The sequence below is a fragment of the Thalia democratica genome, unplaced genomic scaffold (assembly GCF_965202585.1).
Source record: "Thalia democratica unplaced genomic scaffold, ktThaDemo2.hap1.1 HAP1_SCAFFOLD_355, whole genome shotgun sequence".
In the NCBI taxonomy this organism is placed as follows: Eukaryota; Metazoa; Chordata; class Thaliacea; order Salpida; family Salpidae; genus Thalia; species Thalia democratica.
Window position 1 is genome coordinate 1 of NW_028139434.1, and position 12500 is coordinate 12500.

General features: G+C 32.7%; 5 non-coding genes and 1 pseudogene across 5 annotated transcripts; all 6 read right to left on the reverse strand.

Annotated features, from left to right (window-relative positions):
* LOC145846249 (large subunit ribosomal RNA) lies at positions 1 to 1039 on the reverse strand (annotated as a pseudogene; the record flags this gene model as incomplete).
* A 222-nt stretch (positions 1040 to 1261) lies between these two features.
* LOC145846220 (5.8S ribosomal RNA) lies at positions 1262 to 1414 on the reverse strand. The gene has a single exon (XR_014370665.1). It is a non-coding gene; the product is annotated as a 5.8S ribosomal RNA (ribosomal RNA).
* A 182-nt stretch (positions 1415 to 1596) lies between these two features.
* Positions 1597 to 3404, reverse strand: LOC145846238 (small subunit ribosomal RNA). Its single transcript, XR_014370681.1, has one exon. It is a non-coding gene; the product is annotated as a small subunit ribosomal RNA (ribosomal RNA).
* A 4122-nt stretch (positions 3405 to 7526) lies between these two features.
* Positions 7527 to 7645, reverse strand: LOC145846213 (5S ribosomal RNA). Its single transcript, XR_014370659.1, has one exon. It is a non-coding gene; the product is annotated as a 5S ribosomal RNA (ribosomal RNA).
* Positions 7646 to 10500: 2855 nt separating this feature from the next.
* Positions 10501 to 10619, reverse strand: LOC145846214 (5S ribosomal RNA). The gene has a single exon (XR_014370660.1). It is a non-coding gene; the product is annotated as a 5S ribosomal RNA (ribosomal RNA).
* A 1727-nt stretch (positions 10620 to 12346) lies between these two features.
* On the reverse strand, positions 12347 to 12461 carry LOC145846232 (U5 spliceosomal RNA). The gene has a single exon (XR_014370675.1). It is a non-coding gene; the product is annotated as a U5 spliceosomal RNA (small nuclear RNA).
* Positions 12462 to 12500: the final 39 nt, after the last annotated feature.

A 12500-nucleotide genomic window follows, 5' to 3' on the forward strand; every position in this document is an offset into this window, starting at 1 on the left:
GGCCCTCCACCAGAGTTTCCTCTGGCTTCAGCCTGTTCAGGCATAGTTCACCATCTTTCGGGTCCCAACAAGCACGCTCTTGCTCGACCCCTAGGACGCGGCCTATGGGATCGGCCGGCGATGCGCCTAATGAAAGGATCTCGCCTCGTTTGCCTTCACTGTGCTTTCGGGTTTCGTACTGCCCAACACCTCGCGCGCGTGTTAGACTCCTTGGTCCGTGTTTCAAGACGGGTCGGAGACGTGGCCAGCTTAAGCCGCAGACCCCTGGCGTCTGAGCGCTAACGCGAAGAAGGCCTTGTACAAACTCTAGAGACTGCGAGCAGTTTCCAAAGCCGTATTCCAGCGATCAACACGCAGCCTGTCCGAAGACCGACGCGGAATCTCTCCTCGGTCGCCGAGCCGAAGCTAATCGAACGCCTATAACACTCTTCCGAAGAAGAGCTACCTTGCGAACGACCAAAGTCAGCCCAGCAACCGGTCGCGGCCCTCGCCGAACGCTAGTGCAGCGCCGCGACGCCAGCGCAACCGTAAGAGTCTCCGAAGATCACTCAAACAGTAGGACAGCTCTCGCAGCGCCTGAAAACGTCCGGCGACTCGATGGGCGCCTCCGTTTGCCTCCAAGCGGTTTCACGTACTCTTTAACTCTCTCTTCAAAGTGCTTTTCAACTTTCCCTCACGGTACTTGTTCGCTATCGGTCTCGAGCCAGTATTTAGCCTTAGATGGAGTTTACCACCCGCTTAGGGCTGCATTTCCAAACAACCCGACTCCGGGAAAACCGCTAGGACGAATTACGACCGCCGCCAAGGGCCTAACACCCGCTCTGGGAAAAGGCCTCGATCAGAAGAACGTGGGCAGTCGTTGGTTCGCCGCATGCTGAATTCCATACGCTACATTTCCTCGCCCTCCAAAAAGGCTCGGATTTAGCGCTGGGCTTTTCCCGCTTCACTCGCCGTTACTAGGGGAATCCTTGTTAGTTTCTTTTCCTCCGCTTAGTGATATGCTTAAGTTCAGCGGGTCGTCCCGCCCGATCTCAGGTCAAAAGTGATGTACTATAAAAGTACATGCGCTTTGTACGTCGGCCTTTTGAAGTCACTTAACTTATTCTCGAGCACCTACCGTCGTTGCTACCTCACCCGAGGCCAGCAGGCTGCTCACGCTTCAGCTGTGAAATCGCCAGACCAGCTGTCTTTGACGACACGCTCCTTAATTAAGAAACGAGTCGCAGGCACTTTCAAACTAATGAAAGGATCGGTGTGTTAAAGACCCTGAGACGGACGTGGCCCCAGGATTACCCGAGGCCGCAATACGCGTTCAGAATATCGATGCTCAATGTGTCCTGCAATTCACATTACTTCTCGGAGCTAGCTCCGTCCTTCATCGACGCTCGAGCCGAGTGATCCACCGCTAAGAGATCTCTCGTGTTAATCAATCTCAATGCAACCAAAAAATTGTGTTCAAAAAGAAGCGGCCGCGCCAGCACTTGCGTGCTGAATTATTACTCCCGCTGTCAGGAAGCAACGCGACCGAACTATAACAGTTACAGGGCTCGGTCCCTTCGAAGAAGAGACGTCGCTTGAAATCAAATTTCGATTCGTTAATGATCCTTCCGCAGGTTCACCTACGGAAACCTTGTTACGACTTTTACTTCCTCTAAATGATCAAGTTCGATCGTCTTTTCGAACACCGGCGAGTGCGTTGCCGCACGTACCAGGCTCAATCGGAGGACCTCACTAAACCATTCAATCGGTAGTAGCGACGGGCGGTGTGTACAAAGGGCAGGGACGTAATCAACGCAAGCTAATGACTCGCGCTTACTGGGAATTCCTCGTTCAAGGGAAACAATTGCAAGTCCCTATCCCTAGCACGACCGGGGTTCAACGGATTACCCGGACCTTTCGGCCTAGGGAACACACGATGATCCGGTCAGTGTAGCGCGCGTGCGGCCCCGAACATCTAAGGGCATCACAGACCTGTTATTGCTCAATCTCGTGTGGCTAAACGCCACTAGTCCCTCTAAGAAGTTGTCTCCGACCCAATGGGTCGAGCAGCTATTTAGCAAGTAAGAGTCTCGTTCGTTATCGGAATTAACCAGACAAATCGCTCCACCAACTAAGAACGGCCATGCACCACCACCCACAGAATCAAGAAAGAGCTCTCAATCTGTCAATCCTCGCTGTGTCCGGGCCGGGTGAGATTTCCCGTGTTGAGTCAAATTAAGCCGCAGGCTCCACTCCTGGTGGTGCCCTTCCGTCAATTCCTTTAAGTTTCAGCTTTGCAACCATACTTCCCCCGGAACCCAAAGACTTTGGTTTCCCGGAAGCTGCCGGACAGTTCTTAAGTTCGACACTGCCCGATCGCTAGTCGGCATCGTTTAAGGTCAGAACTAGGACGGTATCTGATCGTCTTCGAACCTCTGACTTTCGCTCTTGATTAAAGAAAACATTCTTGGCAAATGCTTTCGCAGTCGTTCGTCTTGCGCCGATCCAAGAATTTCACCTCTAACGGCACAGTACGGATGCCCCCGTCCGTTCCTATTAATCATTACCTCGTGCTCCGAAAACCAACAAAATAGAACCGAGGTCCTATTCCATTATTCCATGCAACATTATACAAGCGTAAAGCCTGCTTTGAACACTCTAATTTTTTCAAGGTAAACTTGCCGGACCACCGCAACACTCAGTTAAGAGCACCGCGAAGGCACCGACCAACAAGAACAACGAGGCCAGTGCTAGCCTTTCGACCGACCAACCTCGCCGTCCCTATATCCAACTACGAGCTTTTCAACCGCAACAACTTAAATATACACTTTTGGAGCTGGAATTACCGCGGCTGCTGGCACCAGACTTGCCCTCCAATGGATACTCGTTAAAAAGTTTAAAGTGTACTCATTCCAATTGCAGGACCTCGTACGAGGTCTGCATTGTTATTTTTCGTCACTACCTCCCCGAGCCGGGAATGGGTAATTTGCGCGCCTGCTGCCTTCCTTGGATGTGGTAGCCGTTTCTCAGGCTCCCTCTCCGGAATCGAACCCTGATTCTCCGTCACCCGTTACAACCTCGGTAGGCCGATACCGTACCGACGATAGTTGATAGGGCAGTTGCTTTAATGAGATGTCGCCAGCACTAGGCCGTGCGATCCGCAAGCTTATCCAGAGTCACCATTGTAACGACCCGAAAGCCGGTTAGTTTTGGTCTGATAAATGCGCGCCTCACGTCAGTTCGGCGCTTTACGCATGTATTAGCTCTAGAATTGCCACAGTTATCCATGTAAAAGCGTACAATCAAATGAACCATAACTGATTTAATGAGCCATTCGCAGTTTCACTGTACGTGAGCTCGTACTTACACTTGCATGGCTTAATCTTTGAGACAAGCATATGACTACTGGCAGGATCAACCAGATAACTATCCGAGGGCGTTTAAACCCGTTGCTCGACTGAGCGTTTTTACTGTATAAATACAGACCTTTTCTATCACTCGGCTTAAAAGCCTTGCGAACGTTACTGAAAGTCGGCGCCGGCCTTTTGCTGTTTAAAGCGCCAGCCCGCGTCGACTGCAGCATGCAGCTATACAACTGACTGTTCTTTCTCCCGACCAACCGTTTGCCTTCTGCCGGTTAACTCGTCAGCAGCAACACGCCATCTGTCTGCTGCAGTTACCCGCCTCGAGCCGTGCCTGCCTGCGTCGGCTACTCGTCTCGACGACTTCGCAAAGCTATAAGCCTACCGCCGCTGGACGCTTGTAGTTTTTCATACGCTGCTCCAATGCGTTTACATAGCACGTTCGCCGCCGCTGCAATAGCCGCGCCTCGGGTGCTAAACAGTAATGCTTTAAGCCCGCTTTCTCGTCAAGTCGACCGAACGCACAAACACGTCTCTCTCACTAGTGTAAAGTAATGCATACGTGTATGATGCTCAAATGTTGCTGTTGAACTTTTTTTGCCGATTTTTTCCGATTTTTTTCAATTTCTTTGTTTCTTTTCGATTATTTTAATGTTTTAAGCTTATTTATGCTACGTTTAAATGTTTTAATACTTTTTTATACTTTATTTAATATGTTTAAAAGAAATAAATAAATAAAAATATGTATAAACTACTTTTTTTAATGTTTTAAATATATATATTTATTATAAATAAACTTTATTTGTATTATTTTTTATTTAAGCGTACTTTTTAAATCTTTATATTTGTTTTATCGTTTTAAGCACATTGCGATAAGTATAAAAAACAAAAAATTGAATAAAAATAATAATAATAAAAAAAAAAAAAAAAAACATAAGCTTATTTTATATGTTTTATTTTATTTTTATTTAAACTTACTTTTCAAACCTTAATACTCGTTTTATTTTTTTAAGCAGATTGCGATAAATATAATAAACAAACAATTAAATGAAAATAAAATAAAAAAATCAAACATAAGCTTATTTTATATGTTACATTTTATCTTTATTTAAACTTACTTTTTAATATAGTTGTTTTATTTTTTAAGCACATCGCGATAGATATAATAAACAAACAATGAAATAAAAATAATAATAATAATAATAATAATAATAATAATAATAATAATAATAATAATAATAAATCATAAGCTTATTTTGTATGTTTCATTTTATTTTATTTAAAACTTACAATTTAAACCTTTGTATTTGTTCTATTCTTTTAAGCACATCGCGATAAATATAATAAGCAAACAATTTAATAAAAGTAAAATAAAAAAATCAAACATAAGCTTATTTTATATGTTTCATTTTATCTTTATTTAAACTTACTTTTTAAACCTTTATAGTTGTTTTATTTTTTAAGCACATCGCGATAGATATATTAAACAAACAATGAAATAAAAATAATAATAATAATAATAATAATAATAAAAAATCATAAGCTTATTTTGTATGTTTCATTTTATTTTATTTAAAACTTACAATTTAAACCTTTGTATTTGTTCTATTCTTTTAAGCACATCGCGATAAATATAATAAGCAAACAATTTAATAAAAGTAAAATAAAAAAATCAAACATAAGCTTATTTTATATGTTTCATTTTATCTTTATTTAAACTTACTTTTTAAACCTTTATAGTTGTTTTATTTTTTAAGCACATCGCGATAGATATATTAAACAAACAATGAAATAAAAATAATAATAATAATAATAATAATAATAAAAAATCATAAGCTTATTTTGTATGTTTCATTTTATTTTATTTAAAACTTACAATTTAAACCTTTGTATTTGTTCTATTCTTTTAAGCACATCGCGATAAATATAACAAGCAAACAATTAAATAATAATAATAATAATAATAAAAAAATCATAAACTTATTTTATATGTTTCATTTTATTTTTATTTAAACTTACTTTTTTAACCTTTATAGTTGTTTTATTTTTTAAGCACATGGCGATAAATATAATAAGCAAACAATTAAATAAAAATAATAACAAATAAATAAAACAATACGGCTAAACTATAAAAAGAAAACTAAATAACTGATAAATACTTGTAAAACATTATTTGAAAAATGTATTTTGAAACACAACACGATTGATTTATAAATAATAATATATTTTTAATTTGTGTAGTTCATTTAAAGTAGTCTCCCTTTTTGCTTCTGGTTTTATTAGAGTTATATATAACAATAAATGGTGTAGTTTATTTAAAGTAGTCTCCCTTTTTGCTTCTGGTTTAATTAAAGTTATATAACACATACTATAGTAAGTTAAATAAACTATAGTAACTTTATAAAACTACTTTACAAAATACATTTGTATAATTTAATAACTTTAAAATAACTATCAAGAATAAAATAGAATAGCTTTAAGTTTAGTATACAATTGGTATGTAAATTGTGTAGTTTATTGAAAGTAGTCTCCTTATTTGCTTCTGGTTTTACTTGAGTTACATAACGTTAAATAAACATACTTAATAAACGTAACCATCAATACTGTCATTTTAATAAAACTAAGTACAAATACATTGAATTAACATAGAACTTTAAAAAGCCTTCGCTAGTATCTGTTGGTAACAGTAAATAACCTATTATGACTCACAATACAAGAGTGCGAAATTTATTTTTCATTTGATTTTTCAGGTATTTATTTATTTGTGGAAATAAACTTTTTTATTACATTAGAAACTAATTGAATTTTTCCTATAACTATACCTATTATTATATTTAGTATGCTTAAAAGTAATAAAATGACACGTCGCGATTATATAATAAACAAACAATCAAACAAACAAAGAAATAAAAAAAAAAAACTATTTTTTTAAACTTATATTTCAACTATATGTCTTATTTTATTTTCATTTAAACTTACTTTAAACCTCTGTATTTGTTATATATATTTCAACACAATACGATTAAACTATAAGACAAACAACAAAATAAAATAATCACATTAATAAATACACTAAGCAAATAGCTAGAATAAATATAAACAGTTCACAATATATACAATATATTTCTTCCATTTTTAAGTTACTTGTTAAACATATTTATTTAAAAATGTTTCTTTAGAATATAAAACTAACAGTTCTACAAATAAAGAAATTAAAAAGCCAATACACATAACACTAACTTTTCATAAATTAGATATGCAAATATGAACAAATAATAACTAAATTCTAAAGCTTTTGTAAACTGTGAACTTATAAACTTATAATAATAATTGCATATTCACTATTCACAATAGCTTTTTATTTAGTACACAACTGGTCTGTAAATTGTGTAGTTTATTGAAAGTATAATCCCGTTTTGCTTCTGGTTTAAATAAAGTTATACAACACATACTAAAGTAAATTAAATAAAGTAATTCACTACTATCGTATTAAATAAAACCAATTTACAAAATACATTAATTTAAATTAAAGTGAACTTTGAACTTATAATAATAATTGCATATTCACTATTCAGAATTTCTTTAAATTTAGTACACAACTGGTCTGTAAATTGTGTTGGTTCTATTCAAGTACTCTCCTTGTTTGTTTTGTTTTAGTTGTATTTATTTTTAGATACTAGCACATTCAATACACATAATAAAGTAAACCAAATAAACTCTATTAATTTAAACTAAGTACAAATACATTAAGTTAATACAAAACTTTAAAAAGCTTTTGCTAGTATCTGTTGGTAACAGTAAATAACTTATTATGACTCACAATACAAAAGTGCAAAATTTATTTTCGTTTGATTTTTCAAGTAGCCACGCTTTTATTTGTTTTTGGACAAAAAGACTTTAAAGTTTTAGTATAAAAGACTAATTGTATTAATTTTAACTCAGAAAATTGTACTCTACAAGATGGTGCCATTATTTTTTCGATATCTCAAACTGGTCAAACCACTTTTTTAGCGCTCTAATTGGTTTAAACAGCAAATAACGTTATCTGATTGGCTTACGTTTTTATTTGCTAATAACTAGAATTTACTTTTCTTTTAAGCGTTAAAGAAATGTAAATAAACGAGTAATAAGTATAAATAGGTCAGAAAGAAAAATAGTACAAAAAAGATGAATTCAAAAAGCAAAGGCCTACGGCACGTGGTATTCCCAAGCGGTCACCCATCTAAGTACTAACCACGCCCGACACTGCTTAACTTCCCAGATCGGACGAGATGGGGTGTGCTCAGTGTGGTATGGTCGTAGGCGTTTGAAGGCGTTTACAAGCCTTTATAAACCCTTCGGTTTATTTAAAAAACCTATTTGCACTTGATTTACAATCAATTTGATATTTTAAAATTATTCCTTATAAAATTTTAACCTGAATTAACTTTTTTTTGTTTTTTTAATCAACAGTTACTCCCAAACTGTACTAAAACTGTATTGTAACTGTACAAAAGTGTTTGTTTAAATAATTGTTATCTATAAATTACCTAAGACCAGGAAAAGTAGAAGTAAAGTTTATTGAATTATTAAATAAATAAAATAAAATCGTAAAATAAAATAATACAATATGTTTACAATTTGTCATTGATCTATCCATTTATGTTATTGCATTACAAATACAAACATTGCATACATTCAAGAGTATTATTCATCAATCTTTTCAATATAATAAGTTTTAAATTTATATTTATTTTTAAATAATTCCTGACATTTTAGATTACCTGAGATTTTTTTTTTAATTAAATTAATTTTAGTAATTAAATACTTGACGTTCTATTTTGTTTAATTTGATAACTCAACCATGTTTATTTTTTTTACTAATTTAAAAGAACTATTAAACTAAAAGACATTACATACAGCTTCTAAAAGTTTTAAACACCTTAAAAAATATTATTATTTTAAAGATATATTAAAGAACTAAACAGATATTACTCCTAAAAAATCTTGTTAATAATATATAAAAAGTACTCAAAGTCAGACTCGGAAATATATATACTATGTATATAAATATGTATATCTTACTTGAAGTTCACTGTAATTGACACTGTATAACAAAATTATAAAAATCAACCTATTTATATAGCAAAATATTTCTTTATCTTTGTCGTGGCGCGGTGGGTCAGTGGTCTTATCAGCTGACTCATAAGCAGAAGGTTGTAAGATCGAATCCCGCTAGTCGTCACGAAACACCACTATCGTTCAATGTTCGGGCTTCAAATTCTTTGAGATTATACTGTACTATTTATCTATCTAACTAATCTATCTAACAAATGTTGTTCAATCTAGGTTGTGGGTACTTGGGTCGAGTAATGCCTTTGACTTACAATCTGTTGTGGATTGACAATATTCCTCTATCTATCAATAAACAAATCTATCTAATAAATGTTGTTCAATCTAGGTTGTGGGTACTTGGGTCGAGTAATGCCTTTGACCTACAATCTGTTGTTGATTGTCAACATTCCTCTATCTATCAATAATGATTATATTCAATAATAAATGTTGATTAATTCAGTTGTAAGAAAACCAGTGCGCTGGTTAGGTTGGGTAAGGCCTTCGACTTACAATCTTGGGGATTATCAACGTTCATCACAAGTACAGTAACGATCTCATTGAATTTCCAGTTGGAACATTGGATTGTAGTGGTGGCCTACTTTGTAGGTTTTTTGCCTAGTTTGTTTTTTGCCTAGTTTGACAAACTATTGTATATATATTGTATAACTTTATTTGTATTATTTTTTATTTAAATTACTACTTATTATTAAAGAATTAAATTTTCTTAGAAAAAAAAACTATGTATTTTAACTAATGCTTATTTTATATGTTTTGTTTTATTTTTATTCTAACTTACTTTAAACCTCTGTATTTTTTATACAATACGATTGAACTATATAACAGAAAAATAATTAAATAATCAAACTATTGAATAAGCAGTTAATTAGTGTGTTTTTTTATGCTTCTTTCATTTTTAACTTACTTGTTAACCATATTTCTTTTATTAAAGTATAAAACTAACAGTTACTAAAATAAAATAATCATAAAGTCAATACACAAAACACTAACTTTTTATAATTTAAATATGCAAACATGAATATAGTTATGAATCTATTATTTATTCAAATAGAATTATTCAAAGCTTATAATTATAAAGCTTTTGTATAATGTTTCAATTACAGTGAACTTTAAGTAAGATAAGTTTTTTTTTTTGTAATAACTACAAAATTGGTATTTTAGTTTATTATTAGTAACTAAATACTTATATTTATTATATTTAAAAAAAAACATCTATACTAACTCTAATTTCAAAGCATATTAAAACATACAAATTTTACCAACTAAATATTTATTTTTATTTTAATTATTATAACTTTCAAACATAAGCTTGTATACCTTATATACCTATATACCTCATATAGTAGGCTTGACATAACATAACATTATTTAATTCTTTTTGTTTGAAATAAACTCATTTAGTTATTAGTAAATTACAACATAAATGCTTATAACAATATAACTAAGATTTAGCTTTTGAGTTAGTAAACTTTGATAGTTTTCTTTTAATAGTTTAATAGTCCTTATTTAAGTTCAAACAAAATTGCTATATATTTAATACACATACAAAAGTAAACTAAGTAAACGTAATTCAATAGTTTCTATTAAGTAAAAGTAATTACAAATACATTAAGTTAATACAAAACTTTAAAAAGCTTTTGCTAGTATCTGTTGGTAACAGTAAATAACTTATTATGACTCACAATACAAAAGTGCAAAATTTATTTTCGTTTGATTTTTCAAGTAGCCACGCTTTTATTTGTTTTTGGACAAAAAAACTTTTAAGTTTTAGTATAAAAGACTAATTGTATTAATTTTAACTCAGAAAATTGTACTCTACAAGATGGTGCCATTATTTTTTCGATATCTCAAACTGGTCAAACCACTTTTTTAGCGCTCTAATTGGTTTAAACAGCAAATAACGTTATCTGATTGGCTTACGTTTTTATTTGCTAATAACTAGAATTTACTTTTCTTTTAAGCGTTAAAGAAATGTAAATAAACGAGTAATAAGTATAAATAGGTCAGAAAGAAAAATAGTACAAAAAAGATGAATTCAAAAAGCAAAAGCCTACGGCACGTGGTATTCCCAAGCGGTCACCCATCTAAGTACTAACCACGCCCGACACTGCTTAACTTCCCAGATCGGACGAGATGGGGTGTGCTCAGTGTGGTATGGTCGTAGGCGTTTGAAAGCGTTTACAAGCCTTTATAAACCCTTCGGTTTGTTTAAAAAACCTATTTGCACTTGATTTACAATCAATTTGATATTTTAAAATTAATCCTTATAAAATTTTAACTTGATGTAAGTATTTTTTTTATTAAAACCTTTTTTTTTGGTGTTTTAATTACGATTACTCCCTGTAACTTTATTTAAGACTTCGTTTAAAAGATTGTTAACTATATTCTATATTAAATACTATGATTAGAAGTAAAGTTTATTAAGTGATTAAACTAAATAAAAAATAATGTTAAAATAAACATGTTGTGTTTAGTTTGTTTTACTATTTCTCATTGTTCTATTTATAGATGGTTTTGTTTTACTTCAAGAATATTTATAGCTAGTTTCTAAAGAATATCTCATACTACATCAGATTTTACGATTAACTTAATTTTAGGTAATAAAATATTTGACGTTTAATTTAATAACTCAACTATGTTTATGTTATAAAATAATAGTATATAATACACATACATTATAATATAATAATATGTATAACTAGTTGTTTTACTTTAAAATGAATAATTAAGTGGAAGAATTAAAAGAACTCACATTTTTGAAGAGAGCGTGGAAAACCAGAATAGTCTTTTAAAACATTTATTAAATTATCGATAAATATAGAATACAATAGAATTAAACATATAAACGTAACTGTGGTTGCTTAGAAACTAAACAAGAAATTTTTTAATAAAAATATAAAATAGTTATTATATAGAATTAAAATAAAATAAAAGTAATATAAATTATATTTTTAAACTAAATAACAATTCACGAGCAATATTAGCGCAATGTCAGAGTATGAGTTTATAATAAAGGAATTGCTTCCTTGATGTTGATACTTACCTTATTCAAATAGAATACATTTTCAGCAATCAGGCTTGTGTTTATCTTAGCGCGCGTAACACAACGTTTGTGGGTTTTGGCACACTTTTGTCGATAGTGGGCGCCCCGCCTTTTAAGTACAGAAATTTCGGGAATTTTCGATTTTCGGAATTCTGACTCGACAGATCGTTTTTGTTTGGTCCAGAGACCCCGTAAAAAATTTTTCAGCCCATTTGAAGCATGATGAAAAAATGTTATTTCGACCCCCTTTTTTTAGGGGTTACGGGGACATCAACCCATTTTTTGGGAATAAAAAACTCCTAGAAAAGGACCACTTTTCTTCTTTTTTCGAATTTCGACTTTTTATTTTTTTGGAAAATTTTTCTATTTTCTTTGTTTGTTCTATTATAATGTCGAAAATATTTTTTTTGAGCTTCGCAACGCATAAGGACTAACGTAAGGTAAGTTTTAAAAGATTTTTTTTTTCGATAATTTTTTCTATATTTTTTGTTTGGTCCATTACAAAGTCGAAAATATTTTTTTACGGCTTCTAAACGCGTGTAGATTAACCGTAGGTAGGTTATTTCGAAATTTAAATCTTTCAATATTAATAATTTTTTAGTAAATTGTTCGATTATGAGGTTTTTATGGCTCTTTCAGCACCCAATAACCTACAATAAACACATTAGAAAATAAAATATGAAATAAAAACATCAACTAAAATGAAAATAACATATTCTGTCAGTGAAAATTCTTTTTCTTTATGAAATTTCCCTTGTCACAAAATTGGAAGCTAAGAAAAACCGGAAAATAATTCTTCTTGAGCCATGTTTTTGTATGATAAATAGTATGCAAGCTGCCGATGTCAGAAGACTGTCGACAGCCGAAAAAAAGTCTGTTAAGACTCATTGAAATTGCTCCTGTCCACGGAAATCTTTAGTAAAAGGCGAAAGATTCATTCGTGTACTGAACTGAAGCCAGAGTGATTAGCAACGGTTGCCAAGGCTTTTTCTATGGGCTTTACC